General features: G+C 41.1%; 1 protein-coding gene and 1 pseudogene across 2 annotated transcripts in view; one reads left to right on the top strand and one right to left on the bottom strand.

The window, feature by feature from the left end:
* LOC135702038 (uncharacterized) overlaps positions 1–21,338 on the top strand; it is a 225,010-nt gene that overhangs the window by 129,063 nt on the left and 74,609 nt on the right. The gene's annotated exons all lie outside the window — the stretch shown is intronic.
* On the bottom strand, positions 12,314–13,526 carry LOC135701981 (ATP synthase subunit gamma, mitochondrial-like; annotated as a pseudogene).

Consider the following 21,338-nt stretch of genomic DNA (forward strand, 5'->3'; position numbering starts at 1 on the left):
AAAATCGATCTTGTTTTCCAGCATACCACTCCAGAACAACCTTGGAGTAGTGACAGCTGGCCAAATCGGGCCGAAAGATGACTTTGCCCCTATGCTTGCGGATGAACGGCAATACACGCTTTTTAATGCATTCTTCGTTGTAACCTTGGGATGTCATCGTCGAGGATGTGACGAATGGTTCCGATTTTAGGCCACAAATGCAAATCAATTGCCAAATCATGATCTTCTTCGCGAACTTGTCGGCAAACACGAACTTGAATCGTCCAGGTACATCCCACGTCCAGTCGCGATGTAAAACTTTTGACCGGGAAGCTGCTTAAAATCGAATTTGACGAATGTTTCGTCATCGTTAAAAGTGCAGTTCTTGTGTTTCGTCAAAACACTACGCCACGGAATTCTGCTTCATGTGCCAGTTTACGGATGTTTACTGGCTTTGTACGACTTGTATCCTTTCCTGGCAAGGATGTTCCGCACCGTTTAAAAGTTTGCGTTATACCTTCTGGCCACATCTCGGATCGAAAGACCGGGGTTGGCTTAAGCGTACCTCAACACCTTGCTGCGCAGCTGACAATCCCTGGTTCCAGTTTTTTCGTAGGTCCACTGATTCCTTTCCACACTCAGGGTTTTCTTGTAGAATGTAGGTTTCGAGCACTCGACAAACTGATGTTTTCAGCATCTTCAGCACTTTAGCCAGCTTGGAACCGGACCACTCCGGATTTTCCAGGAGTTTGTGCACAATATTTTTTCTTCTTTCGAATTCCATTTGAAGTTATATCTGAACGCGATCGACTACTTTGACCAAACTTGCACCAGTTGTTCTCTACACGGTGTTTCGTGAAAACCCATTAATGGGTAAAAAAAAATACCCATTTTCAAACCATGTATGCAGCTGCCAAAAAATGGGGGAATTTAGAAATCAAAAAATGGGTGAAAAAATACCCATTTGAAGAATCAGTTCACGGTTTAATAATGGGTATATTTTTTACCCACTAATGGGTGAAAAAACACTTCGAAATTTCATCGTCTCATTTTCGTCACCGATTCATTGGGAATGCAAACAGTTACTGTCCGCATCATATTTAGCGAAAATACACGATCTCCGGAAAATTTTCGATCCGAAACGTTGGAGAGGCTTACGGATAAGTCAATACAAATTATCCAATATGGTATTATAGTTTTTCGTGTAAAATTTGAGCGGAACACCTGCATTTATTTTCAATGTATTAGAAAGTTTTTTTTTATATCAACGAGGACAAATAACCAAGCGCTTGCATCCTCCGTTTGTAGAAATGGGTATTTTTTCACCCATTTTATGGTAAACACAATTTAAGAAAATTTGTGAAAAAACACCCATTTATTGACAGACTACCCATTTACCCATTTATGAGTAAACCATAGTTTACCCATTAAATGAGGAGGGGCACTTTTAGCGGAAATGGGTATTTTTATACCCATTAATGGGTTTTCACGAAACACCGTGTATAGAAGTGTAAACAAATCACTGTCCAAAATTTTCGATTCCCAACACTAGAGGCGTGCTAGCGGTGCGCGAGGGGCGTACCAATTTACTATTATTTATCTTTCGATGAATTCGAATTTGGTGTCCACATGCTTCGGTCGCATCTCCAGTTTCGCAGACTTCAGCTGTTGAATCGTGCTTTGATTATCTTCATACAACGTTATTGCATCTGATTCACGGAAATCCAACATCATCTTGCGAATCTACAAAAGCTCCTGGCTTGCTTCAGCAACTGCAATGAACTCTGCTTTTTTGAAGAAGAAAGTGCAACACAAGTTTGCTTCTCCTCCGAAGGATACTAGGTAGCCAGTGTTCAATTTGCGATCTCGATGATCTCCTGCCCAGTCAACATCTACGAAGACTGTCAAGTTTGATTCGTGGTTTCCCAAATGTAGTCCGTACTTGGCCCTTTGCTACTAGATATTGCATTACTCTTTTCGCTACCGTCCAAACCTCTGCTCTCGGAGAACTAACTTTTCGCCCTAGCAAATAAGTGCTAATGGCTATGTTCAGCCTCGTGTAACGTAGAGCAATCCGCCAATCAAGCTCAGGTACGAACTGTTGTTGGGCAATTGATTACTCTCCTCCTCCTGTGCTCGCAGGAAGCCTGGTTCCAATGGTATTGCTGATGGTTTCGAGTTGTCAAGACCAAAACGTTCTGCTAAACGTTGAATGTAACTTTGCTGAATAATCACGAACTGTCCTTCTGCACATCGGTTAACTTAAGTTAACAATTGAATTCCAAGGTAGTGGCGTACATCTCCTAGAGGATTCACCTTGAACTTCGTTGAAAACTAAGGAAGACGAGACAACTCACTTCTTTTTGTCTGTGACGTGTTCTTCTTCTCTCGTGGAAACGACCTCCCCAAAAACTATTTCATTATGGGCGATGCAGTCGACTGTCAAAATACGAGAAAATAGATTTCCTGTTGTAAAAATTCTCGCGTTTCTATACGTTCGCCCGACCAATCAGGCACTGGTTCGCGTGTGACAAAAAATTGGTTCATAAAAGCCCCCCTATTGTCTCCTCTTCCTCTTAGGTTGAAAAGGATGTCAGGATTGCTTCGTATTCCTCTTCAGTCTTGCATGCGATCAGCATATCGTCCACGTATAACAATATGAACAATTGCTGTTGTTCTTCCGTCTCGCCGATTTTATTGTAGGTACAAACAGGCATCAGAGTTCGATTGAACGAAGCCCAGGCACTTGAAGTACTCCACTGCTACTATCTTTATTACAAAAGTCAAACTCGTCATCTTCTTTGTATCTGATTGTTTCTAATTTCAGTGCCAACATTTCAAAGGGGCGTAATTGCTTTTGTAAACAATGGCTTTAGCTGTCGATTTCTCGCATCTTAAAGCTCACTACTTCAAAATAACAATGCTAGATGGTAGAGGAAACATTCCTCTACCTATTGGTGTCATTATTTGTCATGAGTGAGCTTTTATTTGCGAGAAATCGACGGCTAAAGCCATTGTTTACAAATGCAATTACGCCCCTTTGAAATGTTGGCACTGATTTCTCGGTTTGAGCCACAGCAGGTGACTATTTCAAGGGTAACAAAGGTTTAAATACATTTTCTACCGTTTCCTCCAGGTTCGGGATGATATTTTATGATAACGCAACAGGCAGTTTTTCCCTATGAGAAGACGGTACTTTAAATATTGACCAAAATGTTGGTTCATATGTCAACGAAGTAGGGGAGGAAAGGGTATAACGATCATACGGGGTTAAAGCATTCTTTGTTCTCCATAACATAAAATTATCATGGATCATCATTATGTACTATGCTGCAAAATAGAATACTGTGACTTTTCTCAAATTAAACGTTTGGTTTCCAATAAGTAGGTGCTTAGTACAACATTAATTGAAAATTAGAGGGTTCAGCTATTGAATTTCAAAGTCAGAGCAAAAGCTCGTACACAGGTTCTCCGTACACAGAATTGATTTTTTATACTACATTGTAGTTTGCTTAACAATTGTTTCTCGGAAAAAAGTGATCGTTAAAGTCCATGTTTTTTTAGGTTGTCGTCATAGGGGATTGCATAAATAACTTTTCCGCGTTTCGTATTAGGGGCTGTTCATTAACTACGTAGACAATTTTGTTTATTCTTGCCCCCCTTTCTCCCCCCCCCCCTCATAGTTAATGAACAGCCCCTTAGTTGAACGGGACCCAAGTCACCTTTAACCACTGACTTGCTCCTGCTTACTGCAGGAGTGGTAATGAGCAGAAGCGACTTTTGACTTTTTTTTTTGACTTAAATGATCTATATTTCTTGAATATTTCAAGTGACACAGATGCGTCTTTTCAACTTTAGTTCCTGTGAAATTTCAATTATTATTAATTACAGTTCCTAGTCCTATCAGGCCTGTTTTAGAGAATGACCACCTTGGTGGGATTGGTTTGTTTGAAAATTTGAAAAAGGAGACTACTTATAACTACTATTTACAACTACAACTAACCTACAACTACTATATACACCTAATCTACTATATACAAATTGCTTATCAAAGCATGTTCTGATAAATTACATTTTTGTGCAAATTTAGTCTTAATTTCGTTAATTCTGGAATCTATTTTGGCAATGCCTGCCTCTTCGTGTAAATTTGTTATTCTAGTGTCAAAAGGACGATCAAGTACCATCCTCAGCACTCTATTCTGAGCGACCTGGATTTTGTTCCTGTGAGTCTGTGCACATGATTCCCACACCGGAGCTGCGTAGAGGATCGCAGGTGCTATGATTTGTTTGTAGACGGCCAGTTTGTTCACCCTTGAGAGGCGGGATCTGCGGCAAATCAGCGGAAACAGACACCTAACCAAGGCAGAACACTTGACTACTGTTTTCTCTACATGCGAACGGAAGAGGAGCTTTTCATCGAACAACATCCCGAGATAGGTTACTTCGGCGGACCACTCAACCCTTGTGCCATCCATGATTACAGTACAAGATGGAGCCGGTTTCAGTTTGGGCGATTGCCGATGGAGGAACATGATCGCTTGTGTTTTGGTGGCATTGATTTTGATTTTCCACGTGGTGGCATAATCAGCAAAGGCGTTAAGGCATCGTTGAAGTTTGTTCGTTATTTCGCGAGGCATCCTTCCTTTGACGGCTATTGCGGTATCATCTGCGAACAGGAAAAACACGCAACCGTCTCCAAGGGGAGGAATGTCGGAAGTGTAAATGCTGTAAAGCAAGGGGCCCAGCAGACTACCTTGCGAGACTCCTGCTGGGATCGAAAACGTGTCTGAGAGACAACCATTCAACGATACCTTAAACGACCTTTGCTGGAGGTAGTTACGGGTGATTTTAATAAGATGTAAAGGAAAGTTGAAGTTACAAAGCTTGTACACAAGTCCATCATGCCAAACATTGTCAAACGCCTTTTCAACGTCTAACAAGGCCATGGCTGTGGACTTGGATACAGCTTTGTTACTTCGGATGTTATTCATCACCCGTACTAGCTGATGATTGGTGGAGTGCCCCTTTCTGAAACCAAACTGTTCCGGAAGGAGAATGTTATTTTCCTCGACAAACTTGAGCAAACGATTGAGAATGAGTTTCTCGAACAATTTGCTCAGCGCTGAAAGGAGGCTGATTGGTCTGTAGCTTGAAGGCAATGTTGGATCCTTACCGGGCTTGCGGATTGGTATGATTTTTGCTACTTTCCAGATGCTTGGAAAGTAGTGCAGTTCCAAGCATCTGTTGAAGATAGCGGTTAGAAGAGACTGCACTTTCATGCTGAGTCTCTTCAAGATCAAGTTGATAATACCGTCAAACCCGGGAGCCTTCATGTTCTTGGTGCATTTCAGCGCTAAGCAAATTTGTTGTACTGTAATCATATCCGCCGGAGGCACGACACAAGGGGAGGCATCTAGGTTTTGAACGCATTGCGCAACCTGATCATCGAGCGGACTTTGGATAGTCGAGCCAAGCAAATGCGATGAAGCGACATGCTCGCCGATCGCATTTGCTTTCTCCTGTGGGGTAATTAAAAGCCGATCGTCATCATTTTCGACTTTGAGAGGTGGAACGGGTTTGGGATGATTTTTCAGGACCTTGGCTACCTTCCAGAATGGTCTGGAGCGGTCGTCCAGATTCTGGACAACACGCCCGAAACTTTCATTTCGGAGTGAGTCCATTCTGGAAGCAATCTGCCTGTTCAGATCGGCCATTTCACGTTTTTTGCCCAGGTCTCCAGTCCTCTGAAACTGGCGTCTACGCACATTTCTCAATCGAATCAATAATTGGGTGTGGGAATCAATAGCAACAAACTTACCCCTCACAGGAACTTGTCGAACGCATGTCTCGTCAGCCTCGGATATGGCCTGTTGGAGTCCTTCCAACGCCCGGTCGATGTCATCTACGGTGACGAGTAGTGGATTTTCATCGATGTTGCTGTCCACCATTCGACCGTACTGCACCCAGTTGACATGGTGGTAGTCTTTACGCAGGCAGCCTCTAGCAGGAACCACGTTGACACCGACTTCAGTCACCACCGGTTGGTGGTCGGAGCTGAGATCGTTGTGCGCCTCCGGCTTGGATAGTCCGATGTTTGACAGGAAAAAGTCTAGCGTGGAGGGATTTCCCGCTGGAGAGATGAAAGTTGGCTCGTCCGGAAATTGCACTGTGTACAGTCCATGTTGTGCGTGGTCGAACAATAGACATCCGTTTCGATTCCTCTGGTAGTTCCGCCAAGCTTCATGGCGGGCGTTCAGGTCGCCCCCAACGATGAATCGGGAGCTAGTACGGGTGATGGCGGTCAGGTCCTTCTTGAATTGGATTCCTAATCCGTTGCTTGCGGTACACTGGCGTGGGCAGTAAACAGCGATGAACCGGACGTTTCCAGTTGGTGATTCCACCTCCACACTAATGGCCTCGATGATAGAAGTGCGGATGTGGGGCAGAGTGCAAAACTTGATTCCCTTTCTGACGATGACCGCTACACCACCCCCCCTGGAGCTGGTGCGATCAAGCCGGATAATGTTGTGGTCAGGCAACCAGAAGCTGTCACCGAACTTTAGGTGGGTTTAGACACCATATTGGATGATGAACTTACCGAGCACTTGGATCTGTTCGGGCTTATTGCGGCACTTACGTAGAGCACCGGTCATGTTGATAAAAATCTCCATCAGTTCGTCTGCTGAGAACAGATCGGGATTGTTTGTTTGAGCTGTTGGTTGCCTCCAGAATCCAGGGGGGGATGGAGAGCTTTGTCCAGCAGAAGATCCAGACGTTTCTTGAGGGGGCGCGGATCGCACCCTGGGATTCGCTTGTCCACGAAGAGGTGGAAAGTCCTCTGTCCTGAAAGCCGGGGCCTTATCCTTCCTTCGTGCTGGTTGATTGTTGGTGGACGCTTGATTTCGGATGCGCTTGAAATCCTCGCGTTTAGGGCACTGCTTGTTGGATCCTTGGTGAGCACCACCACAGTTGGCGCATTTGGACGCCACAGCTTCATCCGTAGCACATTCGGAGGTGGCATGGTCTTGAGCGCAATTTCCGCAGCGTGGCTTAATGTTGCAGTTGCGGGTACCGTGTCCGAAGTTCAGACACCGCTGGCACTGAGTCACATCGCGATGGCCGCCACGGTATGGCTCCCATCGAACGATGATGGAATTGATGGACCGGATGGCTTTCAGTGCGTTGAGCGTCACCGTTCCCTTCTGGAAGTGTACCAGGAAAAGGCTATCCGGATACACCTTCACATTCTCGTCTCTTCTTGTCATTCGATACACGGCACTTGGGGCCAGCTTGTACCGGTCCCTGATTTCTGATTCGATAAACTTCGGGTCGAAGTTTGGTAGGCCCCTGATGACGACCTTGAACGGCTTCTCACCGGGAATGTCGTGGGTAAAGAATTCCACCTTGGAAGTCCTCAGGTGGGCGACGACCACGTCAAACTCCGTTTTGGTACGGAGCATCACTTTAGTGCCGACTCTGCCCAACTTGTATTCGGCTTTAACACCCAGCGTCGCTAGATCCGCAATGAGCACATTAAGATGGGCATTTTTCACTACCAATGGAGGTAGCTTCACTTTTGCCGTGCTCATTTCGGCAGTATTCACGGTTTCGGCAGCGTCACCGAAATCTCCAACATCGCTGTTGTTCGTCGCAGTGACATCGGACTGGCCTCGATTCTTCTTCCTCTTCTTACTGCGTTTTTTCAACACAGCTGGCTGGATATTCCCATCCATGGGGAGAACAGCAAACCTGTTCGAGGTAGGCACACCGGAGCTTCCTTCTCCGGGGTTCTGGACCTTCGCCGGGCTTCGCGACCGATGCTTCCCCATTACGGGGCACACACACACGCACGACAAACCGCGAAAGAGAGAACGCGAACACTATCGCAATGAACTTTTCAAACAACTCGAGAGAGCGAGCTAACACCGAACTGAACTGCTTGACGATCAAGCAGAGAATCTGATGTTGAGCAGAAGCGTGACAGCAGCGCTGTTTTATATCTTTTCAGAATGATGTGCAACCAAGTGGTACTCGATTATGATGACTGGGTTTGGGAAAAACGCTTATTTCATGAAAACAGTGATAAAATTATCATTTGTACATTTTTCAAAACTTTTATTACGGAAAATTGGAAACATGTTTATTTCAGCAGGTTCGTAATGTAATATCCTATCGATTGATGTTTTGGATTTTAATTCCATCTATAAATGACAAAGTTACAAGCGTGCCAAACCTAACACTATTTCACCAGACATATAGACAGTATTCTGCACGTTTGGTCACGTAGCCCCTCCGATTGCCCAGTAGTAAGGCGACCTTACCTTGAGACCCAACTCGAGATGTCTCTTGCTATTGATAACTTACCGGGAACAGACAGTAGAGTTACACTAGTTACACTGGAGTGTTCAAAACAAGTTCCATCATAACAGCACATTTTGATTTCAATTTGATCTCCAGCTTTGCTCGGTTACGCCACCTGCTTAGTTCGGTGCTGAGCAACATTGCTGATTTATGCGATATTGCACTTAAATTAATATGAAATGTTTCGCCAAATCTAGCGTTAATTACGTGTGCGCTATATGTTGAAGAAATTTTAATTTTTTTTAATAAACGGAGGGATTCGTTTTTTGAACTTATCCTTTACACATTTGAAATCAATTTAAGTGGTTTCAGGTTTAACAACAGCGGGTTTCCACAAACAGTGGATCCCATCACCCACGCGAGGTAACGATCCATTATATTCGATTTTGTTTGGTTTGGTTCAGTATTGATAAACAGGGAAACAAAAGTTTTTGCTTTTCTCGTACACCTAAGTGTACCGAAAGGCTATAATATCACTTGAAAAATTCATTTTCCATCTAAGATACCATGGCATATACTCTAGTCAACTCAGTTCGACGAGATCGAAAAATGTCTGTGTGTGCATGTTCGTTACTCACTCACTTTTCTCGGCGATGGCTGAACTGATTTGACTGCAGCAAGTTTCAGCCTGTGGGATCCTACCTCCCGTAGAAAATAATACTGATCGAATATCTCATTCCGGAGATATGACCAAAATAGTGAAATTTTGAAAGTAACACAGTGCTATTCAATCACTTTTCTCGGAGATGGTTTCCAGCACTTAAAACAGCAGGTTCAATTAATTAGAAGAAGAAGAAGAAGCAGAATAAGAAGAAGAAGCATATGTCCCACACGCTACCTCAAGGTTAGCCAATGTTGCCCAACCTAATGGTGGTGACAGTTGACGTGGGACGTTTGCATTTGAACTAACCTATATCCAGGTTTCAAACTATTCAAATTTATTCATATTTATTCATCCCTTTTCACCAAGACATGGACACCCCTTGAGAACTGATATTGTGTGTCAAACATTGTAAATATTCAGGCAATGCCCAGGTGCCCCTGCAATGAAAACCAGAATATGAAATGATACTTTTTAGTACTGCACTTTTTACCGGTAGGTGGATTGATTAAAGTTTTTCATCCACAACCCAATTTCACCGCATTACTACGACCAAGCTGGCAGGTACCTGCAGTGTTTAGAAATATACGAGAACCCGACCCCAGAAATAGCTAGCAGTCAATCAGTAATGAATAATAAAAGAAGTCACCGTCGATAAATTTGTCTGTCAATGGTACCTTTCCAGCTACAAACACAGCAAAAACAAACTACAAGTCCCTCGGTCGCTGGTTGGTGGTAGAAATATGATGGGTCGGATAATTTCAATTCCGATCACAATCCGATATCCCAGCCCACTCCAATAGCCCACCATACGGCCAAATGGCTGATTGTTGTCGGAGTTTGGAATTGCTCCACGGAATTTTGGGTCGTCGTCATCATCGTCATTGTCGACGTCGGCATCAGCTTCATCATCGTGCCAGACACATGATTTGGGGAATTATTGATTCTATTTTTAATTCTGACTTTCGACGTGGTGCTGCTGCTGGTTGATAATAAAATCATATATGGGATCCAGCTCAGCGAATTGATTTACGGGAGTTTATGATTGTTTCCGATATTGTGCTGGCCCCAGCGAAGAGCAGTACAGCTCAATTTGCGTTGAATTTCATTATTAAAATTCTACGAACCAAACTGCATGCAAACAAATACTCATTTCAAACGCATAAACCGATATTCCTACAACTGAAACTTCATCGTAAATCATAAAACTAGAAGAAAAAAACTTCGCCCGTTTCGTTCGACTTGACAAAACTTTTACCCTGCAGGACAACCTCAGCGAAAGCCATTTTAAGCCTTGCCTTCTTCTGGCAGCTCACACAAACCTTCTTGACACGGTCGATCAGACCAACTCAAAACCGAATACACTCCATTTCGTCACAGATTACATTTTCATATTCGTGAAGTTTTTTTTCCTGGAAAAGCCCGAAAAATTCACCACACTTTGAGTAAATACACTTTTGACGAAACTGAGTCGACTCGACTCATTCTTGAGTCAGTCTAATCGATCGTGTGCATTCCATGCACAAACTTTTGGCTGGGCTGGCTGCTTGTTGCGTCTCAAATTGATTTAAGCAGGCAATAAAAGCCCCAACCAACTTTTTGATGCGAAAAATATTATTATTCATTTAAGTTTATTAACTCGAATGGCTTATAAAGTTGCTCCACTTGTCACTCTGGCTGACTGAGTCATCGGTTAAGAATAAATAAGTAGGATTCCAAGGTGGAGCTAAGTTCAGTTCGCTAACCAGGAGATGGAACACGCCGAACATTGACTTAGTCTGCCGTGGGTAGGTTATGGGAAAAGTATAATGGAAAGCATTTTTTTATCCGTTCCGCTCAAAATTAAAACCTCACTCACGGAAAGGAACCGTTTTCTCCTAGGGTTTCTTCTAAAGACTAGGAAACGGTGTCTACAGGAAAGATTTATTTAAAAAAAACTTAATAATCCACCAACATACGACAATTTTGGCTGCAGATTAGATTATACAGCTATAAATTGGCTTATACAGCTAATTTTTGCCTGTATAAGCTAGTCTGCAGCTAAAATGGTTTGTAGGGAAGTGCCTTTCATGTATAATATTTATCGATTATTCCGTGTACTATTTTACCCATCATTAATATGTTTACGCACTGTAGGTTTCCACAGCTAGATATCAAAATACAATTTCCCGCCCTCACGCGGCTGCTCTGCTGTTGAGAATAAAGGGTGTCCCACATTAAATTGCAGATCGAAAAAAACGCTGTAGAAAATTACCTAGTAGACCGATCTTTTTCAAACTTTCAGACAATAAAATGTAACCCATTAGTAAGCTTTTGGCATATTTATTTCATTCAACTTCAATACCATAACCGTACGCTCGTACCTTACGCTTAACTCCACTCATTAAAGTGCATGCCCACTTTTTCTTCATATCTTCCTCAGATTTGACGTCCTTGGGATGCTTCCGTAGTGCCTGCTTCATAATAGCCCAGTATTTTTTGAATAGTGGCACGAAGCTAGATCTGGCCAGAAGATCGTATGGCCCTCGTGTTGCTTCAACAGAGGAAGCAGACGCTTCTGTAGCACTCCTTGACGTAGCTCTCCCCGTTTACAGTCCCGGTAGTCACGAACGGCGCACTCCGTTTGCCACATGAGCAATTAACTTGGCAAATCATGAATTTCTTGTCAAACTTTGAAAGTTTCTGCTTCCTTACTTCCTCCGGAACATCAAACTTGTGCTGACCGGGAAGAACAGTAGCCCGGAAATCCGCCTTGACGTAAGTCTCATCATCCATGATGAGACAATGAGGCTTCTGCAGCATCTGGGTGTACAGTTTCCCGTGACTTTCCTACCGTATTTTGCCGTTCGTCACGATTTGGAGCCTTCTGCACTTTGTACGTATGCAGTTCCTCCCGGTCCTTGGTTCTCTGTCCGAAAGACTTGGACAGATTATTTTTGGCCACATCCCTGACCGAAGCATTGGGATTCCGCTTAAACGCTTTCACAACACGCTTGTGATCCTGATCACTAATAGAACATCCATTCTGACCGTATTTCTCCTTCCGTTCGATGCTCAGAGTTTCGTAGTAACGTTCAATCACACGACTCATCGTTGACTGCACGATTCCGAGTTGTTTTCTGATGTCCCGATGCGAGAGTTGAGGATTTTCCAGGTGCTTGCGCAAAATCAATTCGTAACGTTGCTTTTCAGGTGACGCCATGTTTTTCCAACTTTCGGAAAACTGATAGCGATAAAAATACAGTGTAAACAATACACTCTAAACTACCCAAATTTTCAAGAGAAAATACCCATTGGGTAATTTTCTACAGCTTTTTTTCCGTAATGCAATTTGATGTGGGACACCCTTTAGTTAGTGTAGATGTTGCAGGATCTGTTGTTAAGATCGCATTCACAGAAGCCCATCTGCTTAATCCTTGCTTTCCAGAGCTGAAGCACCGGAAATAATTTCAATCAGCTCACGAGTGATGACAGCCTGTCTGCTTCTGTTGAAAGTCAGAGTCAACTTGTCAATCATCTCCCCCGGCGGTCTTGGAAGCGTTCCGAGCAAGCACCTTCCTTTATTGCGTACAACAGCATCGAAGCCAGCGAATATTCTAAAAAGTTCTGGATAACTTCAGAATCAAGAGATTGGCATGTTTGCAACCGCGTAGGACACAACCGACTTGAACTTGTTGTAAATAATCTTACCCTCGGTGTACACGTATCCCAGATTCAGGGTAGTGTTGGTCAGCTTGGCAGCATCCAGGAAGATTAGCGGCAAACGGCCGATCTCATTGCACACCATTTCGATGTTCTTGCCATACAAACGCTGCAAGATGGCACGTGACTTGTCACTAACGCAGATGATTTTGGGGTTTTCGGTCAAATCACCACGGATGCTACGGGCTACACCGGTGTGAACAGCTCAGCACAGACCTCTGTCGGAGGTGATGGTGATATACAGCTTCTTCGGTTCCTCTTCCTTGAAGGCAACCTCAGCTTTCTCGTAGAACTGCTGAGCACCTAAGCCGTATGGCCTGGCCTGTGTTCAGCACGGGCGTGCTTGGCAGCGGACACAATCTTCATGGACTGAGTGATCTTCTTAATGTTCTTGGCCGACTTCAGACGGATCTGGATGGATTTCAGCGTAGCCATTCCGCATTTTTGGGCCCACAGCAAACCTCTGTTGGCACCTGGGCCAGGATTGGAACGACGGACTTGAACATTTTGCGTTCTCTTTCCAGACCTCTGTCGGAGGTGATGGCGATGTACAGCTTCTTCGGTTCCTCTTCCTTGGAGGCACCTCAGCTTTCTCGTAGAACTGCTGAGCACCTAAGCCGTATGGCCTGGCCTGTGTTCAGCACGAGCGTGCTTGGCAGCGGACACCATCTTCATGGACTGAGTGATCTTCTTAATGTTCTTGGCCGACTTCAGACGGATCTGGATGGATTTCAGCGTAGCCATTCCGCATTTTTGGGCCCACAGCAAACCTCTGTTGGCACCTGGGCCAGGATTGGAACGACGGACTTGAACATTTTGCGTTCTCTTTCCAGATAATTTGAATTCAAAAATCACAAATTTTTCGGAAATCGGCTGCTTTTCTCGGTCGCATTGATGATATCAGATTCTGATCATAGATTAATGTTACATATTGGGGGGTGACCCTGGTGTAGTGGTTAGATTCCATACCTCTCACGCCAAAGTCACGAGTTCAAAACTCACCCCCAGACAAGTCACGAATGACCCAAGAGCGTTAAAATGACTATAATAATAATAATAAAAAAATAATGTTACATAGGGGAAATGGCTCTAATGTTGGCATATGGATCCAAAATTGGGCATATGGCTAAAAATCTGCTATTTATAAATTTTATCGTGTTGTCGAATTTAGGCCAACATTACATCCGAGCAACTTCCCTGGAGGTAGCCGAAACATCTCCAGGTGTTGGCCAATAAAGCTCTGGGTTCTTTATATGGCCAGCAATGAGCTTGTTTAAGAGTTATCATGTAACTTTATGTGTTTCACGCTGGGTTTTGGCTTTAGTATAAAATTGGCCACTCTTTTGTTAATAACTTTTCAGTCAGTTGATGAAACCTGGTTTTACTTTAAGTAATTGATAAAGGAGGATCAAAGTTCACAGTAGGCACGGATAGAGTAGTTTAATTTCACACTAATGAGTATTTTCATTCAGGGGGTGGATGTGACCAATGTAGTCTGGGACACTTAATATGTCCCATTTCGAACAGGTTCTTGTTTTTGAATTTTGTTGTAATTTGATGTGTGTCACATCATGGGCTTTGGTTCTAGTCAGGAGTACTCGGACAATGGCCGTATGTAGCGTGATGGAAAATATACTGTATTAACAATATTCAGGTATACCACGATAATATGCACATTTTCGATCCTGTAATGTGCGTAAAATTGAAATGTACGTAAAATCGAAGCACAAAATAATGTCATTATTTAGATTTTTAAAAACAATTTTTTTTTATATTTATGTGATAAGGCTAAATTAACTTTTGATAAGGCCGAATTAACTTTACAGAGCCGAGGATACAATACAATTAATCTTAAAACTATAGTCAAAATGTACCACACAATGAACATTTTATCTTCCGCTATCCAATAAGCCTCCTCCACCAGAACGGGAGCCGCTTCCAGTGGTTTCATTGTATGGCAGATTCGCCAACGAGGGTCAGAGCACTTCCATTGTAGCAATGGACGCAAAACGTGGTCAGCACTCACACATTCATCACGAAACGGTTGCTTTACAAAGTCGACGACGCATCGACTGAAAGAACTGCTGATGAAGAACAATGAGGAGGGCCACACAATGGTTGCTGCCGAGTGACACACATTGAGAGTGGCCTGCTTCTGTCGACAGCCGAGTGAACACCGTTAAAACCAATATGAACCATCGAAAACGTATTCGCCAATCTTGTTTGTAGACCGTTTTTATTACATTGATTATCTTAAACGCTAATTCACTAAAATTCACTCAGTTTTGTCTTAGTACAATATGTAGGAAGCATATAAATAGTTTAAATACATAGTTCTCCTTGCTATCGATACGTGCAGACATATTGCTTTAATTTGGTTTTGGACATGGTAAAGTCAATAGAATCGCAATGTTTATTGTACATAGACATCATTTGGTTAATTGGCCCAAATTTGACATTGTTCGTACGATGATAGTTTATAGCAAATATTTATCGATGTCGTAAATGACGTGATGGTATATAAAAGTTTAAAATTGATAAGAGTTCCATAGAGTCAATCTTGCGCGAGACGTGCGAGCTGCCACTTCAAGAAGAAGAAATAAGATCTATTTGAAAAAAAAAAAGTTTTTTCTTGAAATACCTTAATATCTTAAAATACAATGAACTAAACTTCTTGAAATTTTGCTCATTTTTAGTCATAATAAAGATCATCAACATTCCACTATTTTTCTACAATCCGTCCAATAGGTGAAAAGTTGAAAATTGAGCGTTTTACTAAACTAAATCTAGCTTCATAAAGGTTCTTCCAATAAAGTCCAAAACAATAGCGAAAAATCAAAAAATATCTGTTTAGCCACTTGCCTAGATTAAAAAAATATATCTATTTACAATTTTAAAAAGGTCCTCTAGGGTGTACGCTCATTTTTTCTATACACTGTATCTCGAATGATCACGCGCTGGTCATCAGGAAGATCAGGAACATCCCCAAAAAATCCACGTTACGAATCACAACTGAAATCGACGAATATTTGGATCCTTAACGCTCGTTTATGTAAATTAAGGATCGTGATCTGATTATAGAATTTGCATAGCCACTACCTCCAGAAGATCTGCAGAAGAGGCAACTTTACAATGCTGAACTAAAAATTAAATTTACCAAGAATTTTTAACCAGTTTTTCATAAGCAGCCAATACTATCCATTTAAATTGTCGAGATTACGTATTGCTCTAAGAAAAATTTAAAACCAGCCCAGACTTAACACTTAACACTTGACAACGTATAACCACTAGACGTACAGTATGCCAGTAGAGAAATTATCTTTAACAAAAAGACCAGCAGGCTTAGGCGAGAATTGAACCCTCGCTCCAAGGAACGCTAATACTCCTAAACGGCTGGTGACCAGGCATGGAAAATCATTTGCATTCATTTCGTGCATTCATTTACATTCATTTGTCCCTAACTTTTTTCATCAACAGAATTCCACAAAATGATGTATAGAACTTTTGTAGGTTTTGTTATTAACTACAACGTTTGTTAAAACTCAAATCCGTATCTCTTATGCATGACGAACCAGAGCCAACAGACGCCACTACTGTTTTCAAGTGAATGTATTTTACATTCACTGAAAAACAGTAAGTTCTGTCCGCTCTAGTTCGTGATGCATAAGAGATGCAGATTTGATTTATGGGCAAAAGTTGTAGCTAATAACAAAACCTACAAATTTCTATACATCATTTTGCGGAATGCTGTTGATGAAAATAGTTAGAGGCAAATGAATGTAAATGAATGCATGAAATGAATGTAAATGATGATGATAAATGATGAAATGACTAATACTCCTAGAACGGCCGTGATTTAGGTAAACTAATAGTTACTCTCAATATGATCTAAATAGTACTGCGCATTTCACAACAAACTAAATTCGAGGGTGCATATATAGGGTGTCCCAAAAAGTATAAGCACACTTTCAACACGCCGCCATTCTACCCCGATGAAGTTTATCATCTGTTCATCGATGTATGTTGTTTACTTATATCTCAACAAGTTTTTGTGTCCAAAGTCCATTTTTTTTTACAAAATCACAGGATCGAAAATGCGCAGATCGTGCACAAATGGTGTACTATTCCCAACCTATCAGTAAGGAAGGTGGCGAAAATGGAGGAAGTAAGTATCGGAGTAGTCCAAACCGCCATCCAGATGTTCGATGAAAAAAGTTACCTTTGACAACACATCGAAATCTGACCGTAAACCGGAACCGGTGGACCGAAAAGTGGACCAGAAGGTCACTAAGCTTTCGTCCATAATAAAAGTGCCTCTGTTCGAGATTTGGCCAAAAAACTGAGAACATCGAAGAGCAACGTCTAACGTGCCAAGGCAAGAAACGGGCTGAAAACGTTCAAGAAGCAGAAGAAGCTGAAACAGAGTCAGAAACAAGCCGCATCTGTCAAATCGAGGTCAAAACTATACACAGTCCGTGATGGTCATGAAGTTGACGATGCAGATAAGTCAATTTTTACCGAAAACTGTGGTATGAAGGTCATGGTTTGGCAAGCGATATGTGTGGCATGTTGTCAAAGCCATTTTTGTTGTTGTTGTTGTTGTTGTTGTTGTTGTTGTTGTTGTTGTTGTTGTTGTTGTTGTTGTTGTTGTTGTTGTTGTTGTTGTTGTTGTTGTTGTTGTTGTTGTTGTTGTTGTTGTTGTTGTTGTTGTTGTTGTTGTTGTTGTTGTTGTTGTTGTTGTTGTTGTTGTTGTTGTTGTTGTTGTTGTTGTTGTTGTTGTTGTTGTTGTTGTTGTTGTTGTTGTTGTTGTTGTTGTTGTTGTTGTTGTTGTTGTTGTTGTTGTTGTTGTTGTTGTTGTTGTTGTTGTTGTTGTTGTTGTTGTTGTTGTTGTTGTTGTTGTTGTTGTTGTTGTTGTTGTTGTTGTTGTTGTTGTTGTTGTTGTTGTTGTTGTTGTTGTTGTTGTTGTTGTTGTTGTTGTTGTTGTTGTTGTTGTTGTTGTTGTTGTTGTTGTTGTTGTTGTTGTTGTTGTTGTTGTTGTTGTTGTTGTTGTTGTTGTTGTTGTTGTTGTTGTTGTTGTTGTTGTTGTTGTTGTTGTTGTTGTTGTTGTTGTTGTTGTTGTTGTTGTTGTTGTTGTTGTTGTTGTTGTTGTTGTTGTTGTTGTTGTTGTTGTTGTTGTTGTTGTTGTTGTTGTTGTTGTTGTTGTTGTTGTTGTTGTTGTTGTTGTTGTTGTTGTTGTTGTTGTTGTTGTTGTTGTTGTTGTTGTTGTTGTTGTTGTTGTTGTTGTTGTTGTTGTTGTTGTTGTTGTTGTTGTTGTTGTTGTTGTTGTTGTTGTTGTTGTTGTTGTTGTTGTTGTTGTTGTTGTTGTTGTTGTTGTTGTTGTTGTTGTTGTTGTTGTTGTTGTTGTTGTTGTTGTTGTTGTTGTTGTTGTTGTTGTTGTTGTTGTTGTTGTTGTTGTTGTTGTTGTTGTTGTTGTTGTTGTTGTTGTTGTTGTTGTTGTTGTTGTTGTTGTTGTTGTTGTTGTTGTTGTTGTTGTTGTTGTTGTTGTTGTTGTTGTTGTTGTTGTTGTTGTTGTTGTTGTTGTTGTTGTTGTTGTTGTTGTTGTTGTTGTTGTTGTTGTTGTTGTTGTTGTTGTTGTTGTTGTTGTTGTTGTTGTTGTTGTTGTTGTTGTTGTTGTTGTTGTTGTTGTTGTTGTTGTTGTTGTTGTTGTTGTTGTTGTTGTTGTTGTTGTTGTTGTTGTTGTTGTTGTTGTTGTTGTTGTTGTTGTTGTTGTTGTTGTTGTTGTTGTTGTTGTTGTTGTTGTTGTTGTTGTTGTTGTTGTTGTTGTTGTTGTTGTTGTTGTTGTTGTTGTTGTTGTTGTTGTTGTTGTTGTTGTTGTTGTTGTTGTTGTTGTTGTTGTTGTTGTTGTTGTTGTTGTTGTTGTTGTTGTTGTTGTTGTTGTTGTTGTTGTTGTTGTTGTTGTTGTTGTTGTTGTTGTTGTTGTTGTTGTTGTTGTTGTTGTTGTTGTTGTTGTTGTTGTTGTTGTTGTTGTTGTTGTTGTTGTTGTTGTTGTTGTTGTTGTTGTTGTTGTTGTTGTTGTTGTTGTTGTTGTTTCTGGTAGGTTTCTGGTGTGAGCAGACCCTTCTTACTTATTCAAGTTTATTTATTTTATTGTCATTATCAGTGACCAAGCCCCCCACCCCCGTGTCATCCAGTGACGCTACGCCACTGCCTGGGGGTACGCGGAATATATCCGGGTGTAGTCTATTTGGTGTGGCTACCAATCACCTTATCATCGTATTTTAATGTGATTTAATGGGTTTTAATTCAATTCATATTCAAGCAACTTCCCCAGGGTACCCGGAACATGTCCAAGTGTGTCCAATGTGGTCTGGAACACTTAACACGACTTGCATTGATCTTATTTTTGAATTCTGTAGTAATTTGATGTGTCGCATGATGGTTTTAATACGTTTTCCGTTAAATCCAGCATGAAGGCCCATATTCACCGGATCTTATTCCGGCCATATCTCCGGAACCGGTTCACCGATTCCAAAACCGTTCAATAGCGTTCAATGGGACTCCAAGACCTATCATTTGGCGCCGAGTTTGTCCAAATCGGTTGAGCGGTTGCTGAGAAACGTGAGCGCATTCATTTCGTTACATACACACACACATACACACATACACACATACACACACACACACAGACATGTTCCGATCTCGTCGAGCTGAGTCGAATGATATATGACACTCGGCCCTCCGGGCCTCGGATCGATAGTCGGTTTTTCAAGTGATATCTATACCCTTCTTTGTAAGAAGGGTAAAAAGAGTTCAGATTAAAAACGGTCAAATTACCGGAGGTCTACGGTACTAACGAAAAGCTAAAAAATTTGGCCAATTCTACGATTTTTTTCCAGATTTAAAGTGTACATAGTTTTGCATATTCCAAAGTTTGTATTTTTAATAAGCTCTTTTTAAATTAAAAATTTTGACATTTTGATATATTTGAGTGTTTATTTTTTTTTTAAATGTTAAATTTTAAAAATCATCTTTTATTTATGTTTCTCAGAAACGCTCTATTTCTTCCTGCAACTTTGTAGAAGACTTCATTTCGGTCAGAAATGCCGTTTCCGTGCTACAATTTTTTGAAAAATTCTATGACGACATTTTGAAAATTTAACAAGATCTAAAATCGCTGAATTTTAGCAGAAACAAACAAAACAAACAATTACACAAACATTCATTTTTTTTCTCGAAATTTTGCCAGGAATTCCCATAGTAAAACAATGTTAAGTGGTGATTTATTTCGTATGGAGAACACCAGAAAATGTTGATTATAACAAAATTAGAAACTCACCAAAATGTAAAGCCTATAACAATTTTAATTTTAACCGGCCTACAAATTAAGGCACGCCAACACACAATCTATGCTGCAATCGAGACCCTTTTCGACGTGTCACAATTGAGTGCATAAATGGCTTAATAATAAGAATCAATACTATCTACTACCTACGGTGTCAAGGCCCAAACGGAATGTGGACGGAAACGGAACGGAAACGGAAAGTTTGACAGTTCTCACAAATGGCATCAAGGATGCCTAACCGAAGGCGATGTGTTTCTAACTAGTTTTCAATCCGACAAGTAGCCATATTCAGATCGGCCTTTCCGCAGCCGCTGCCGCTGCCGTTCTGCTTCCGCTGTCATTGCGTCAGATCCGAATGCATTGTGCGTGGCTTAGTAGTGTCTGAGGAAAGAACAAATCATGACGAACAATTCAAAAGGTCCTATCTGCTTTGATCGATTCCCCCCATCGACTTTCTCTTTCGTTAATTGCTCAGGTGCAAACAAATTCTCTGTTGAATTTTAATTTGGATGCTAGATGAGAAACGCCTTTATCAAACTATGTTGCAAAAATAACGTGACATCTGTTGGTACAGCCATAGTTATCAAAAGAGAAAGTTGATTAAGAGAATCGATCAAAGCAAATAGGATTATTTCAAATGTTCATCGATAAATTTGTTAAGATTTTTGATATCATTTTTAATATGTTTAGAAAAATCGAAACATGATAACGGTTAACTTCATTGTTAAGTAATTATTTAAAAAATTTAATGCGTGTCGTATTAAAAATTCATTAAAATTTCTATAATATATAGCACAAACGTTATTAACGCTAGATTTGGCGAAAATGTACACGATATTTTTTTTATAAATTGAAGCAAAATATCGCATAAATCAGCAATGTTGTATGAAATCTTGCATACAATTTCGTTGTTTATGTGAACTAAAGCTCAACCTTAAACGAGAGGAGATTTCAACTAGTTCGTTTATTTGGAAGGCTCAATTGCGTTAGCTTTACGGAGCCGAAGGCTTACGTCACAGTTAAAATTAAAAAAAAAATCTGTGAACTTATCTATGATATAAAAAAACAGTTATATTCTGTTATGAAACGTTTGGTATAAATCTAAAGACGATAATCAAATTTTAGTCATAATTTTACTTTCTGTTTCCATTACATCCAAAAGTTCAAATGCCGTTCCTATACCGCCGCGTCACTATGACCATAGCAAGAACTTTTCCATCGCGTTCGGAGACAGGTTTCAAAAGAATTTTACTATCCATCGGGAACGAAAAACGCCAAACATGCTCAACTGCGGTTTGTCATGTTTAGCGTTCGCTGTCGTGGTAAAATTTTCCAAATGCCCATAACGACAGC

The sequence above is a fragment of the Ochlerotatus camptorhynchus genome, unplaced genomic scaffold, assembly GCF_037179485.1.
Source record: "Ochlerotatus camptorhynchus isolate MF236.1 unplaced genomic scaffold, CSIRO-AGI_Acam_v1.1 ptg000182l, whole genome shotgun sequence".
Classification (NCBI taxonomy): domain Eukaryota; kingdom Metazoa; phylum Arthropoda; class Insecta; order Diptera; family Culicidae; genus Ochlerotatus; species Ochlerotatus camptorhynchus.